Raw genomic sequence first — 6,000 nt, forward strand, 5'->3', positions numbered from 1 at the left:
GCTCAGTGGCGCATGCCTATAATCCCAGCAGCTTGGGAGGCTGAGCCAGATGGATTGCAAGTTCAAAGCCAGCAAAAGTGAAGCATTAAGCAACTCAATAAGACCCTGTCTCTAAATAAAATACAAAACAGTTCTGGGATATGACTCAGTGGCCGAGTGCTCCTGAGTTCACTACCTAGAAAAAAAAAAAAAAAAAGAAAGAAAGAAAGAAAAGAAATGCGTTAATATAGGCACTTTGTGATCAAATTGGTTGTTTAACCAACTCTTGCTACATAAAATCTTCCCATGTTTTCAACATGAGTAATTAAGAAACAAATGAACAAACAAACAAAAAGTATCACTTATGATAGTGGTGAGTGTTAAATGAGAACTGCATGAAATTTTTAAACTACAATGAGGCAGATGGTGAACACTTACTTAGCCATTGCTGGCTCTTTAACTGCTCAGAAAGCTATCTGTTCTCATAAGGTTATAGGGTTTTTCTCTCTTTCTTCCGTCTCTCTCTCCCACACACACATCTTCACTTTATAAGTGATATTTAAATAGTAATATCTAGATAATTCTACCAAAAATGTGAATTGAATAATTAAAATAAGCATAGAGATGTAGTATTTTTAATATTTCCTTTTGTATTTATTCCCATATCCCAATAAGATGAAAGCTAAAATCTCATTCATTATTTTCCACAGCTTGAAAAATCTTACCACATATTAGGAAATTGGAAGAACCCATAGTTTATCTTATGTAGAGTGACATAAAACACCAGGACACTAAACTGAGTCAATTTAAAATTGGCTCAAATGATTTAAACCTGAAAAACTTCAACTCTTCAACTATTTTGGTTTAACTTTGGATTTGTCACAGCCTGACATTTTTATATGTTACCAAAATGTCACCATACTAGGGCAAAAGAAGCTATTGTATCAAATACCTTTGAAACAATTCCAACTCCAAATTCTGTTAGTTGTGCTTGATGTGCATGATTGTTATGTGGGGAAGCAACCTTGTTTTTATAGATTTCAGGAGAAAATTTAAGTTTGAGAAGTCAAGGTTTTATGAAGCATACGCCTAACCTTAAACTGATTCCTTCCCCTCCACTTATAAGCATCAAATATAGAGAATTACACGAATTACACTGTACACACACACACACACACACACACAAAATCATTGTTTAGAATGTGACTTCCATCTAACAACAAAACCTATCAGAATCGGCTGTTGATATAAGTAAAAGTTACATTTGGTCTTCAAAATCCTCAATAGCAGGCTGACTCCCATTATTTATTCTAAATTCTTTGTATAAGTTTAAGGTTTTTAATTACTTATTTTATTTCACTTTATTCATATAATCTTATGTCACATTCCCTACAAGTATATCCTTATGCTTAATCTTTGATGGTTTTATTGCCTTGCCAATACATGATGCTTTACATGTGTAGTCAGTAGAAACTGATCTCTCTCTCCCGCCCTCTATTGAAGTATTCAATTATCTCTCTGATATCCAGCAAAAACAAACAAACAAAAAACAAAGAAACAAAACACCAAAACACTTCCTTGATAGTGGGAGGCCTTACTGGCCACCATCACCTACCTGATAGTACAGTCTTTCCATACCAAGTCACAGAGGACTTTCTATATGCTACTTTGTTTGCAGAAGATCGATGTGTCTCATTTTTACACGTATAATTTAAATAGATCAAATATTCAATTCTAAAATTATTTCTTGAAAACCCAGAAATGAAAACCACCCACATTTAAATTATTTCATTTTGAAGGGATACAAAGACAGAATAGATGGATTATATTAGGTAGTTTAAAACAAAATTTCTTCAAAGGCATTCTGACAAGAAGACTCCATAGGAAGCACCAGAAATCTGTCTCCTGGTGTAGACAACAGTAATATTTGTACAATGTATCTATTATAATTGCTTCATAATTCTGGAATCTGTTGAAGGCTTGGGCAGCCAATTGTGGTTGATTTTAGCTCCTAACTTGTAGAGGATACTCATCATTCACCCCATAGCCTTATAGCATGCAACTGTACATGTGTTCCTAAAGCAGCTTGCAAATGGTTTGTGAGAGTCAGAGTTGGCAAAAAAAAAAAAAAAAAAAAATATATATATATATATATGCCATCTAAATATTTTGAACCTGTGCTCTGATTGATGTCTATGGCAGACAAGGAGGTAGGCATAATTGTTTTTTCATTTTTGTTGTTTGTTTGTTTTGTGGTGCTAGGGATTGAACCAGGGCCTTATGTATGCAAGGCAAGCACTTGACCAACTAAGCTACATCCCCAGCAGAGGTAGGCATAATTGTTGCTGCACCTTCTTTGTTGTAATTTCTTCCCTCTCTGGAAGAAATGACTGTCCAGGAATATAAAGGGCCCACATACCCTGATTTCACTTTTCCTCCCTTTCCATTTTTAGAGTCAGATATTGAAGATTCAGACATGAAAATGTAACCAGAGAAATTAGAAAGTTATTTTACACCCAGGAAAAGGTTAAAGCTCACAAAGCACCTTAGCAGAGTATAAGTTTACATTTCAGGCACATCCTTGTCACACAGACAATATACAAGAATAAAAAATAAATATAAAAAAAAATGACAAAAAAAAAAAAAAAAAAGAAACAGCAAACCCTAAAGAGAGGGAGAATCATGTTTCCAAAATTACCAAATAATTAGATTAAAATATCCACTTCTCAATCCAAAAAAGAAAAAAACCCAGAAAACAGAAAGGAACAGGAAAATATTTAAAGTATTCCATTCAAAGGGAAAATAAATGAATCCATAGAAACACCCTGAAAAAGTCCTGATGGAAAATACCCTTAAAGATTTTCATGGAAATATCTTAAATATTTCCTAAAGGAAAATATTTAAAAATCCAGAAAACCTTCATGAAAAAAAATAAATATCTTTGGAAAGATATTTAGCTAAAAGGGAAATCTGAAGATGAAAGATACAGTAACTGAACTTAAAATTTCACTACAGGGTTTTTATGGCAGATTTGAGCAAGCAGAGGAAATAGGCAAACTTGAAGATAGGTTAGTAGGAATTTCTGAGATTAAGGAACAGAAGATAAGACCATGAAAGGAAAGTCAATAGAGCTTAGTAGATCTGTGTGGCATCACCACTAGGTTGAATGTCTTCAGTGAAAGTATTCAGAAAAAAAGACAGAACAGGATAGAGCATATTAGAAGTGGTAACTTCACAAGCTTCCACATTTAATGAAAGACATAAATAAAAGCATCCAAGAACCTCTATGAACTTCAAGCAGAAAGAATACAGAGGCCCACAACAGAAACTTTACATAATCTTTCAAAGACAAATACATTTTGAAAGCAGCAAGAGAAGCAACTCATCACATAAAAGCAAGCCTAATTAAAATTATCAGCATATTTCTTATCAGAAACAAAGCGACCAAAGGTAATAAGCTGATATATATACAAAAAAAAAATTGTGAAGAATGCCATGTTCAGCAAAACTGTCCATCAAAATAAGGCAGAAATAAAAACACTGCAAGATTAAAAAAAAAATGTTGAGGGGTTTTATTAACACATTTGTGCCCCCGTGAGAAACGCTAGGTGAGTACTTCAGGTTGAAATTAAAAGAAACTGGACAGTAACTGAAAGCTTTATGAAGAAATAAAGATTTTAGGAAAAATAAATAAAGGGCAATTTTAAAAGTGTTGTTGTTATAATGATTTTTAATTTTTAATTTTTAATTTTCTATACAATTTAAAAGACTAATACATTCAAAGTTTCTAAAATAAGTTAGTATATTCTAATTTTGGTTTGTAACTCCATATTTTGTTTGTATATACCCTAAGAGATTAATGTAATTAAAACATTATTTGTTTATGTTTGGGGGAACACATAAAATATGATTTTGTAACATTAACAACATAAAGGGGTAGTAATGAAACTTTTGAAGAAGCAATGCCTTTTTATGTTTTGAAGACAGAGATTGAAACTTGTGAATTTCAACTTTAGGATAGTAGATATAATCTCAAATGATAACTACAAATCAAATATAAAGAATATACAAAAATGAAGTAAGAAAGAGATTTAAGTATTTCTGTACAAAGAAAAAACAAAGAAGAACAGCAGTCTCAAATTTCTAAAATCAAAATGTTAGTTGGATATTGTCACCAATTCTACAGATATAAAAAGGATCATGAGAGATTATTATGAGCAATTATTCCAAAATTTGGATAACTTAGAGGAAATAGACAAACTCACAAGAACACAAAATCTACTAACTATAAACTACAAAGAAATAGAAAATATTAATAGACCTGTTATCAGAATGGAAATTGACTTAGTCACCAAATATCTCCAAAGAAAAACCTGGACCTGATAACTTCACCCGTGAGTTCTACCAAATCTTTAAAGAACTAACATTGTCCTTCTGAAAACTTCAAAAAATGAAAGAATGAACTGGCTTTAACTCATTGTATGACACCAAAGCCAGTCAAAGACACTACAAGAGAGCTACAAACAAACACTTGACTATGAAAATCAATGCAACAATCTTAAAAATATTAACGAACCACATTCAGCAGCATATTAAGAAGATTATATCTAAAGATCAAATGACATTTATTTCTGCAAGTTGAAAATGTTTCAAAAAGCAAAACTAGATTAATATAACATACTATGCTAGCATAATTAACAATAATATCAACAAACCAAACAATTTATTAACTCAGTTGATGCAGAAAAAGTTTGTGACAAAATTAAATGCTTATTCATTCAACAAACTAGAAACATAAGGAAACCAATCCAACTTAATAAATTGAAATAACAATAATATGGAAATAATAATAATAATAATGTGGAAAACCCACAGCGAATATACTAAATAGTAAAATAATGAAAATTTTTCCTCTAAGGTAAGTAACAAGGCACAAATCCTGACTTTAACTACTTTTAGTCACCATATTAATAGAAGTGCTGGAGAGAGCAAGAAAGAAAAATAAAAGGCAATCTGAAGTTGGAAAGTAAGAAGTAAAATTATCTCTGTCCACAGATGATATGATCTTGTGTGTAGAAATCACTAAAGATTACATATGTGCATGCACACATGCATATACAAACTGTAAGAATTAACTTAGTAAAGTAACAGCATACAAGATCAACATGCAAAATTATGTAATGTTTTAATACAATAACAGTGATCAAACTAAAAACAATTCTACCAATAATAGCATCAATAATGTCAAAATGCTTAGGAATTAACTAAACCAAGGAGATGAAAGACTTGTGCAATGGAAATTACAAATCGTTTTTGATGAAAACAATAAAGACTACATAAATAAACAGAACAGTATCCTATATTCATGAATTGAAAAACAATGGTACTCAGATGTAATCTCTACTCTACGTAATCTACACATTTAACACAGACCCTCTTAAAATCCCAATAGTGTTTTTCACAGAAATAGAAAAACCCATTCTAAAATTCATATGGAATATCACAGGATTTTAGACAACAACAACAAAAATCCTGAAAGGACAAAGGTATAAGACTCACAGTTCTTGATTTTGAAGTTATTACAAAGCTACAGTAATCACAACTGTGGTATTGCATGAATACACACACACACATACACACACAAACACACATTCAAACCAATGGCCAACACAAAAATAAATATGATAAAAATGATTTTAACAAGAGTGCCAGGCAATTCAAAGGGTAAAGAAACAATCCAAGCATCCTTCAGTGGGGCAATGAACAAACAAAATGCAATCTATTTGTATAAAAGAAGATTGCTGAGGCATAAAGAATGTAAATACAAACACATGTTACCTGGATGAATGTTGAGGGCATTATTCCAAGTGAAATAAACCAGTCACAAAAAGAAAACACTGTATGATTTCAGGTACATGAGGCATTTAGACCATTTAGACTGGTCAAAATCAAAGAGTCAGAAAGCAGAATGGTGGTTGCCATGAGCTAGTGTAGGAAGACATGAGGAGTGATTGTTTAATG

The sequence above is a fragment of the Marmota flaviventris genome, chromosome 11 (genome assembly GCF_047511675.1).
Source record: "Marmota flaviventris isolate mMarFla1 chromosome 11, mMarFla1.hap1, whole genome shotgun sequence".
NCBI lineage: Eukaryota > Metazoa > Chordata > Mammalia > Rodentia > Sciuridae > Marmota > Marmota flaviventris.